An 11,649-nucleotide genomic window follows, 5' to 3' on the forward strand; every position below is an offset into this window, starting at 1 on the left:
CCAGTGCTTATTATGTGTTTCTTGGAGTTTTGCAGGAGCAGGGGAGGGGAGAGTACATGGTGTGACTTCTCTATTTTAAAATCAATATGGCAGCTTGGCATGTGTGGTGTGCAACTGTGGATGCACAGTGCAACCATGTGCTTGCTGGTGGGAAGGCTGTTCTGACTTGGTTTGAAACTCTGCCTGCACGTGGCACAATTGATTGGAAGTCTGCACAACTGAAAACCCTCCTCTGAAAGACAGCCTCTTGGGGCAGGCATTAACCAGGAGATTTAAAATCTCTTCCATGAGCCCTGAGGCAGCAGTGCAATTTAAAGCCACCTGTGTGTGCACAGGGTCCCCAGCAATTGCTTTCCTAACAGCAAAGTTTGGAAGTAGGCTGTGTCTGTGTCTGAAGTGGCAGTTTCAGCATCTGGCATGATCAGTTTTAGTTTCCTCAAGCTGGTTTTGGTGCATCATGTGAGTTAGACTTCTCCCTGGTGCTTGGTGGTCAGAGCATCTGACAGGATGCTGAGTCTGAGCAGCCTTGAGCAGAGGTACAGGTGTGTGCAGTAAGGGCAGCTGAGAGAAAGTGTAGGTTTTAAGTGGTGGTTAGGGATAGATAGAACAGAAAAAAAAATCTGCTGCAACATCATGGTCCATTTAAAGGGTTCCTTCATGACCAGACCAGGTGCTACCAGGAGAGCAATTCTGGCCAACAGCACCAATGTTAGAACCAATAAAATGATGCTACACACAGCAGATTTCATATGAAAGAGATTTGTTAGATGGAGATGAAGAGAGAGAGAGAAAGAGAGAGAGAGAAGAGAGCAAGACATGATAGGGAGAAGAGAGTAATGTGCCCCAACAGAGAAAAGGGAGATGGTAAGAGACAAGAGGGCAAGATAAGAGAGGGCAAGAGAGAGAGAAAGTGTCAGGTTGATCCTTTTGAGGAGAAACTTAACCATGCTGTCAGGTGTGGCTATCTGGCAGGTGATACATGATGATATCATCGGATGCTAGACAACCCAGAAGCAAGCTGCCTAAATAATAACACCTGAACCTTGGTGCCTGGAAGAACACACCTCCTCTATGATAGCAGGCCCTGATTGGCCAGTGTGTCTTGAGTGACACAAGCACCTCACTTAGGGTTAGAGTGTATAGAAGGGGAAAAACATAACACTACCAGTACCAGGTTTCCTGTCCAGGGCCATGCCTTTTCAAGATCTGCACACATTTGTATTTCAGTATCCCTTGTGACTGTCCTCCAACAGTGTACAAATCTGTATTTCCATACAGCTTCAGGCAGGACTCACAACTCTATCTAGTTGTGCTTAGCAGCCTGCTACTCCAATTTGTGGGCAATGACCCTCCATTCACCATTTTGGGACTTCAGAACTTGCGTGACCTTCCCTCAAAACATCCAGCAGCAACTCTCACATCTCATCACAGCAGACGTTCAAACTTGCTCACAGAGCAAAACCTAGAGCAGGACACCCAGAAGGACCTGCCTTCTCTTTTGACTAGACTCTCTGATTGGCCAGTGAGTCTTGAGTGACATGAGCATCTCTCTTAGGTGTAGAGTTTGCTGAGGGACATAGCAAACTAATAATACTACTAGGGCTGTGTCTTTTCCATACCAACAGAGATTTGCATTTCAGTATGACTTGTGCCTGTCCTCCATATGTCTTCCCATCTATCCCACCAGGCAGGACCTACCACTGCTAGCACTGCTCAACAGCCTGTTCTGCCCATTTATGGGCAGTGACCCTCCACTCAGCATTTTGGGACTTTGGAACTTGTTTGAGTTTTCCTCACAAAACCTAGCAGCAGTGCTCAGAGCACCTCACACCAAATGATTCAAGCCTGATCAGCTACAGAGCAAAACCTCCAGCATGACTCCTGAAGAACCTGCCTCCCAGCATGACAGGCAACTCTCACCAATGGAAAAAAGTAAACTGTTGGCCTTCTGGCTCACATGGAAAGCTGTCCTGGGACTTGGGAGCCCAGGAATAAAAAAAGATCTGAGAAGACGGTATCCCAATGAAAAGGCATCCTGAGATATGGGAGCCCAGGAAACACACAGCTCTGAGGTGGAACAATGTCCCTATGAAATGGAATCATGACACATGAGAGCCCCCATATCACACAACTCTGAGAGGAGGCCTCTTCAGCAGAGATGTTGCAGCTCCCAGGGGAGGGTATCCTGAGTTGAACTGAGGAAGGTCATCAGGATGCTCACCCCAGTACTTCTTTGCCTCTCATTCTGATGTGTTTCTTGCCTCTTTCCACTGAGATTCAGAGCAGGGAGTAAAAAAAGGATTTATATTGGAGGGTCCATCGAGTTGAAGAAATCCAGGATTGGATGCCTCTGCTCCCTGGAGAAGGCAACAGAGAAGTGAGGAGACACAGACTTCATAGGAGATTTGTCATGGAGTGGAGCTTTCTAGGGCAGAGGTTTTCAGAGTGGGGATTAATAGGATTTCAAATTCTGAGCTTCGGGGAGTTCAAGATTTCCTAGTTTTCCTTTTCAGAGATTGGTCCAAACTCCAACTCAGGGATAATATATGTGTGTGGGGGGGCCAAGGGGGGTAGTTCAGGAACTGGTGGGTTTTCCTGCTCAGATTTTAGTGAATTTTTGTTTAGAGTTTTCACTTAAACTTAGCATAATCTGGGATGGGTCCTACATAGGGGCTGGAGATGCCCTTTGTGACAGTTACAGAGGCAAAAATGGCATTATGGCAGTTACAACAGTGTGCAGAAGCGGGTCCTATGGACTCCTGCCTAAAGGAGGACTTCAATTCTGAGCTAAACAAAACAACTTTCCTCAAATAAACTGTGAACTTATGCTGAGGGGACAGATACCTGGTCTTGGTCCCTGGCTCACCCATGCCAGACCATGTATAGCTCCCTGCATCAGGGGAATAGCTAGTTTATTAATTGTTGCCAGTGAGATGGTGCTGTAGCTCACACGCTAGCTCCAAATGGATAAATCAGTCAGGAGCAGCCCCACCTGAGGCTTCCGGAGCTGCTTCCTTCTCCTCCTTTTATGCCTTTGTACATTATTTCATATCAGTTTTCAGATTAACACACTTAGTGTAATTTGCAAAACAATATTTTTACCCCATTATACTACTGTAAATAACATAACTAAAATGATGTATTAAAAAAATCATTGGCTATATTCAATTTACAGTATAAGTTCAATACAATCCAAAGAAAATTTCTAGAAATTTATAAGAGGAAAGATGCTTCCAAAGCTATGTGTCATGTAAAAAGGTGAAACTTCTCAATAGGATCATGAAGAAATTGTACACAAATTGGTACAAAATGACTTCTGTACTTAGCACAAAGCTACAACAATCAAGAATGTGTACAGTATTTCTGAAAGAATGAGGGGATGTAAGACACAGCCCAAAATGCATGCCTAAAAATATATTCATGTTCTAATCAAAAGATGAAACTATGGGAAGAAAAATGTGAATTTGACCTGTAAGTTTTCATTCTATGTGCAAAAAAAAAAATAAAATAAAATAAAATAAATGAAGCTGACATCACAGCTCCTACAAAAACAACTGAAAGTGATACCTTAACTGTCATATTTCTAACCCTTCAGGTACTACTGATCTCTCTTCCAAACAGAGGCCCCATACTCAAGAGGTCTCTATGGAAAATGAAGTTTATTAAAAGGTGGGCTATGGCTTTGCAGCCCTTCATCCTCAATTGTGCATTTAGGCAAATCCAGCCCTATTGAAGCCCATATACATAACAAGGATAAAACATTATTTAACATCTACTTCCTCCCACATGGATTGTGTCACGGTTTGTGGAATCTGCCCTATCCAACCTACCTAACACCATCCATACCTGAGAAACCTCTGCATCTCAGAAATTGACTTAATATCCTAAAATTGAATTTTCCTGCATTGTGCCATTGAAGCTGGTGGTACTAGATAGGCAATAAAGATTCTAATCAAGTATTGCTGAAGCATGATCCCAATCATGTCATGTCTACTAGTTTCAAAACTATGTGTAGAATTTGTCACATAAAATTGGATGTAGAAGGCAAGGTTCAGAACTTCTAGGAACTACATCTTCTGTTATCTAATTGGTCTTCCAATAGCACACCAGAAGCAATGACTGTGTATACGCACTGACAGTACAGGTATAACAACCATACCTTTCCACTGCCAGGGCTAAAGAGCCTCCCTGTTCCTGAAGAAACCACACGTGGGAAGGGTCAGATGACAAGGGCTTCTGCCCATGTCACCCATGGACCAACAGAACCACAGTTTGACCCAGGTCCATCTCATTCCCAGTAGACTCTTATACATATTTCAGCAGACTTGTTTATTCTGGCCCAGGGAGAACCCACTTCACACACATACCATGGTATGGTTTGTAGCCTCCCTCAGAGCGTCCAATAGCTACATCAGGGGAGAATCTGGAAAAGAACTTGCACACTACCTTCTACTGATATTCCTGATTACTAGGCCTTGTCAGAGTCTCTTATTAACTTGGACAACCCAGCTGGACCTCAGGACACTAGCAGTGAGGAGCTCTTCTACTTGGGAATCAGAGATCAAATGACTCAGATAGCTGAGGCCTTCCAAGCTAAGGGCAGACAGGGCCCTAGTCTGAGAAATTTCTATTTCTGTATAATTTTCCAGTCTCCAGGAGCTCTTCTTGTTCCTCTTAAAAGGCACATTCATTTCCACATTCAATTATACATTCAATGTTCAGTGTAGATATCCCTACCTCATTGCTAAGAACCCCTGCAGCCAACCTTCAATCAAAGTCAAACAGTAACAACAATTAACAAAAACAGTCATCATCAATTTAAAATTAATGAGCAGTAAATGAAACCTGCCTCCTAGCTTGACAGGCAAGTCTCCCTGGAGACACTGATTGGACAGAGTGTCTTGAGTGACATGAGCTCTTCCGTTGGGGTTAGTGCCTGATGAAGATATACAGCATAATAGTCCCAGTCCCAGGTTAGCCGTTCAGGCCCATGCCTTTCCCATTCAGAGATGTGCATTTCAGTAGCACATGTGCCTGTCTTCCCACCTATCCCACCTGGCAGGACCCATCACTTCAGCTAGCTCTGCTCAGTGGACTGCTCCTTCCATTTATGGGCAGTGACCCTCCACTCACCAAGTTGGGACTTTGGAACTTGCTTGAACTTCCCTCAAACCTAGCAGCAGTGCTCAGAGCACTTCACATAGAATTATTTAAGCCTAATCAGTTACAGAGCAAAACCTCCAGCATGACTACCTGAAAAACCTGCCTCCTAGCCTGACAGGCACTGATTGGCCAGATTGACTTGAGTGACATGAACACCTTTGTTAGGGTTAGAATGTGCTGAAGGTACATAGCATATTGGTTCCTGATTCAGGTTTCCTATACAGGCACAAAACTTTTCTAGGTATGCAGATTTGTAATTCAGTTAACACTTCGTGCATTATCTTATAGCCCTCCTTTCTGTCTTCCTATCCAGTCCAGGAAGGACCATCACTCCACCTAGTGCTACTCACAATCTTACACCTCCCATTTGTGAGCAATGACCTTCCAATCACCATTTGAGGCCTTTAGAACTTCCTCGAGCTTCCCTCAAAATTTGCAGTGTCCACTCTCAAATCTCAGAACACTGGGACTTTTAAGCATGTTCAGAAACAGAGCAGAACTGAGAGTGCTGCATCTAGAAGGACACCTGCATTCTGTTCTGCATGGAGGCCCTGATTAGCCATTTCATCTTGAGTGATATAAACACCTCTATTAGGGTTAGAATGTGCTGAAGCTACATAGCATATTGGGTCCTGGTTCAGGCTTCCTGTCCAGGGACAAAACTTTTCCAGATGTTCCGAGATTAGAGATTCTCATTTCAGCAGCACTTGTGCCTGTCTGCAATAGACTTCCTGTCTGTCTTCCCATCCAGCCTATGGAGGACTAACCACTTGTGCTTACTCTGTTCAGCTTCCTGCTCCTGCCCTTTATGTGTAGTGATACTGACCTCAGGAATTCACATCATCCATGAAGCACTTCCTCTTCTTCTTACTGGAATCAAGGTGGATAATTAGTATAATCAACTTGCAGTGAGTGGAGTTATCAATCTGTCCACAATTACACAGAGAGTATAGGAAACAAGGGTTTTTGTTTTTGTCTCCATGTTGGGTTCAGGTAAACTGACGCTACTTTTTAACTGGTAGGCATGAGACAAACCTAAAGGAAGAGCAAGAAATTGACAATAAACTCTGAAGTGCACTATTGTTAGCCTGTACATCTTCCTCAGTGAGAAATGGAAAAATAAACAGATATGTATCATTTAAGGTTCCCTAGATGAACAGAAGTCATAGAATAAATATGTATATAGAAAGTTCATTCATTCAAATGTCTCACAGCCTGTAGTCCAACTAGTCCAAACAATCACTGACTACCAATGGAAAGTTGAAGAAGCTAATAGTTGTTCAGTGCAGGTAGAATATCTCAGATGATCTTCAGTATATAACAGAATTTCAAGGAAGTAGGCTCTAATGAGAATAAAAAAGAGAAAAAGCTAATATTGTCAATGTTCTTTACATAGGCAGGATGCAACTGGACTACACAGAGCTGTGGATGGGATTAAAGGTGAATCTTATCACCTTAAAACACTCAGATTAAAACAGGGTTTTCCACTTCAAAAGCTATGAGTATGAAAAATTCCCCACAGTACTCAGCTCTATGTGTTTGCCTTAGGTCCAGATATAGTCAAATTGATTACCCAGACTAGCCTTCACACCACCCAATGCAGAAAAACTAAGAGGTTTTTGCTGGGGCAGGCAATAAGAGCATGTGAGTCCTTTCCAAAGCAATGGTTTTCTTCAACAAAGTGAGCACCGGGAAGTCATTTAGAGAGAATATGGATATGTCCAAATGTGGGTTCACCTACTGTGAGCCCTGCTAAATAATACCTTTGCTAAATTAAATCCTCTGTAATCACAATGTAAAATCAGAGCTATAAGGGCACTCTTAGTTCAAAGTCATGATGAAATATATGTAATTCTAAAAAATGGACAGAAATGCCTTTGGAATGCTTAATTTGGACCACAAGTTCTTACCTGAAAATTAAATAAATGACTCCACTAAAGAGATTTGCTCAGGAAGCAGTGCCTTCTGGTAATCATGATGTCTGATCTATCAGGTATCCACCTGATAGATGTAGTATAAATGTAGCACTTTCAATGCTACATTTCCCACTTATACAAAGGACAGAGAGCACCAATTCAGAAAACTTCAAGGAAAATACATCTGTCATCACTGTGGATAGTATCCTCAAGGGGAAAAAAAGCTTATAATTTGAGATGCATTGTATATTTTTGGATTTTGATACATGATATTTCCACACAGCAATGGATGTTTTAGAATTCGGTCTGTGGATTTGGGCATGGTGGCACACACCTGCAATAACAGCACTCAGCAAGAATGAAACCTGAATTTGCAGCCAACCTGGTCTACAGAGTATAGGACAGCCAATGCTACACACGGAAATTCTGTCTGAAGAATAATGCACACAAACAAAAGAACTCACTCTGTGGACCAAGCTGACCACAATCTCAGAGAGATTAGCCTACCATGGACTCCCAGGTCTAGGATGACAAGGATGCACTTCTGAGCCAAGTGAAGATGTTTTTAAAATGACCTATCCTTGAATCAAGGAATGAAATGATAAGATGTACAAAGGAATCATTTTTTCTTTTAGTGAACAGTACTGTCTTAATTCTACAATTATTTACAACTGAAAATAATTTGTCATCAATAAGTGGGTTCTTTCCTTTGTTAATATTATCCATTTAAAAATGTCTTTGTGTGTATGTGCCAGTGAGAGGACAACTTATTGCTATTTATGATCTACATCCCATATGTGAGTTCTCAACATGGAACCTAAAGTGTCTTTTGGCCAGTGACCACAATGGCCTTTATTTAGGTTGAAAAATTATTTATGTATGTGCTAGTGTGTGAGTATGCATATGCAGCAGTCCAATTATACAAATATTAGAAAAATTGTAGGAGTGATATAGGCTACCCAGAGGTTGAGCACAAATCATCCAGGTTAGCGACAACCAGCTCTACCTACTGAAACAATTCTATGACATTCACCTGTAGTTCTGAGAAAGTGTTAAGAACAAGTATTTACTCCTAATAATGAAGTAACACATTTCAAAACAGGAAATCAGTAAATCATTTTCATTTGTTAAGAGCATTTATTATTCAATCACATCATTTTCTTCCATCCTCAGCTGACAATTTGTTTATAATCTGAATAAAGACAATATTGTACGGATATACTTTTTCAACTAAGTTTATTTGAGTATCAATGAGCTGAGAGGGAAAGTTTGTGGTATGTAAAACTGGCAACATAACCTTGAAGATCATATAACAATGATGAATATAAATCACACTAAGTGTCACACACCCTTCATTTAACTGCCATGACCTAAGATCCCTAACTTACATTATAGACACACATCATGCTTTGTGAAATAAATCTCGTTCCTGTGTTACATTATCTAACATCTCTAGATAATTTTCTTAGAAGGCAGTTCTTCAAGATGATGTGACATATAGTAAATATGGGAACATGAAGAAACATGAAAATTCAAACAATATATACATACATAAACACATACTATGGAGCATTTTATCACTAATTACTGACATTTAAGCAAGGCTGAAAGCAAACATCTTAATGGAATTTGTGAAAACATTAAAAAATGTACCACTCTTTCTCAGAGACACTTCCTTGAAAACTATGATCACACACTGCCTGATGTAAATAAGAAATGGCCCACATAGATGATGGGGTTACCATTCTATATATTGCAGTGGAAAAATAGCTATCACCAAGAGAAAATGCATTAGAACATAAACAGCTGCTACAGAAAGAATATCAGAACAATATAATAAACTTCTGTGAATGAATTTGCTACACATACAGTAAACTTCAATACCTACTCCAATGTTTTAAAATACTGATCACAACCACAGTTGGTGATCTCCTCCATTACATTTAAGTGAATATGGTAAATCATTTACTTCCTCCAAGACTATGATAAAAACAAATTTGAAAAAGTTTCTTTCCTTGAAATTGAATACAATTATTATGTCCAAAGTGATCAAATATAACATACAAATAGGGATGCTCACTTCTATGAATTCTTTTCTACTTCTTGACGTCAACATGATATATAAAGATTTAAGATATTTATAGTACTAGAGACCTGGCTTTGCAGTTAAGTCAAGTTCATTCCCAGGACCTAGGTCAGGTTTTTGACAACTTTATATAATTCCTGGTATGAGAACATCAAAGGGTCTGTTCTTCATGGATACCAGAATGAACAGGAGCGCAAACATGCAAAGACACACTGAGATCACAGAATGGAAATTAAAGTAAACTCTTAAACTAATATGTTTACTCATGAATGTTTTACTTGTGTAAGCATTAATTCCTGTAACTCAGGTGCTGCGGCACCTACAGACTTATCAACAGAGCTTTTCATCAAGGATTCCTTCATGTAACAGAAATCAAACATATAGTTTTGAAGTCAGAGAAATGAATCCTCAGTTGGTTGTATCATTTGTGAACGTTTAGGGAAATGCAGCACTCTTGGAGTTAAGTATGTTACTTGGGGTGGGAATGATAGTTCTGAACTGCATAGCATCTGTAATTCTCACTCTGCTTCATGCTGCAGGTGGAGTATATGAGCTCCAAGCTTCCTGCTTTAGCTGTTATGTATGACACTTGTGATGCCCATTTCATATAGATCCCATATCCCTCTGGAACCATAAGGCAAAGCAAACAGATTTGGAAGTTGACACAGACATTGTGTGTTGTCACAGAAAAGGCAGTAATACACACAAATTTTACAACTGGATAATTTATTTCATGTAACTGAAGACAATTTTGAAATCTAAAAGGGTTACCTTATGGTTTAAATTCATAGGCCTTTTGTCCATGAGGTTTTAATTGGAAACAAAGTAAGAATGGATGTCATAATGCATGAATACATTGTTGACACTTGTTAGAATTTTCCTATCAAATAATCTAGTGTAACTGAATGCAAATTGGTGGGTCAAAGATCTTAACACAACTTTTATCCTAATAGATTTTCTTCAGAATGAGTTCTTTAAGGTTCTCAAAGACTACTGTGAAATGCAAAGACTTTAAGATGTAGTTCACACACTAAAGCTTTTACTCTTCTGTAACAGTACCACAAAGCAGAAAACTTTACCATACTGACTACATTCATGGAGATTCTCTGCATAATGAGTTTTTCTCATGATTTCAAAGACAACTCCATGAAAAGGATTTACCACATTGCTTATTCATGGGGTTTCACTGCAGTATGTGTTCATTTATGTTTTTGGAGGTAACTATTAAGAAAAGGTTTGTTTACATTGAACACATATGTAAGATTTCTCTCTACTATCTGTTCATTTATATACTTGATGATGACTGACATTCAAAACATGTAATAGCAATTTGCATGTGGGAACATGCAAAAGCAATTTGCCCTAACTAATGCCTTTTAGATACCAGCTTCCATTGAATTATAGGGTGAAGTTTAAGTTCATAGTCCCTAGGAAAGCTGTAGACTTCCCAATAGCTGACCAGCTTTCATTACTCAACTTTTGTTCCCCAGAACATGACTGTTCCATACCATGGTTTCTGGGCCGCTAACATAATGACTGACCCAAACCACAGATTCTCCTTCCTAAAACATAATATCTTTTCCTAAGCACAAAAGAACAAATGGATATGACTGTTTTGACTGTAAAACCTACATTTTGCATCAGGTAACTTCCTCAATGACATAAACAAATCCCATATGCTTAAACCATGACTGATGGAAATTATTTAGTTGTAAAATGGCAAAATTGTTTAGGATTTTCACGCTGAGAACCTCCATAACTTTTGGGCTCACTGGATGGGTAGGTATCACAGTTCAGCTTCCAACAACAGTATGTGGCCATAATCAACCAGTAGTGCCTAGATGACATTAATTTTTGTCATTTGTATTGACCTAGTGATTGTGTTGTATTTGATTCAGTGGATTGAAGAATAAAAGGCCTCACACTATTGCTTATATTCTCAGAATTCCTCTCCATCATGAAACTTTTCAGGAAGAATATAGATATGTAAATGCCTCACTCTTTAACACATTCATAAAGTTTCTCTCTGTATAAATTCTTCCATGATGATGAATATTGTAAAAATGTGGAATAGCTTCACATGTTAAATACACTCATAATCTTTCTTTTCAGTATAAATTCTTTCATGACTTTGAAGATGATTGTGAAGAGCAAGTTTTCTCTCCAGTGTGAGACTTTTGATGTCTCAGAAAATTACCATTCTGTGCAAAGGCTTTACCACATTCGTTACATTCATAAGGCTTTTCTCCAGTGTGAGTTCTTTTATGTATTTGGAGATGACTGTTACATGGAAAGGCTTTACCACAGTGGTTACATTCATAACGTTTCTGTCCAGTGTGAGTTCTTTCATGTATTCGGAGATGACTGTTACATGGAAAGGCTTTACCACAGTGTTTACATTCATAAGGTTTCTCTCCAGTGTGAGTTCTTTTATGTCTTAGGAGATGACTGTTACATGCAAAGGCTTTACCACATTGGTTACAT

The 11,649-nt window shown here is 39.9% G+C and overlaps 1 pseudogene; it reads right to left on the minus strand.

Moving 5' to 3' along the window:
• Positions 1-8,202: 8,202 nt before the first annotated feature.
• The window catches only part of LOC129681239 (zinc finger protein 120-like), a 33,326-nt pseudogene continuing 29,879 nt past the window's right edge, over positions 8,203-11,649 (minus strand).

Source organism: Psammomys obesus, unplaced genomic scaffold (assembly GCF_907164565.1).
Source record: "Psammomys obesus unplaced genomic scaffold, mPsaObe1.curated_primary_1811, whole genome shotgun sequence".
In the NCBI taxonomy this organism is placed as follows: Eukaryota; Metazoa; Chordata; class Mammalia; order Rodentia; family Muridae; genus Psammomys; species Psammomys obesus.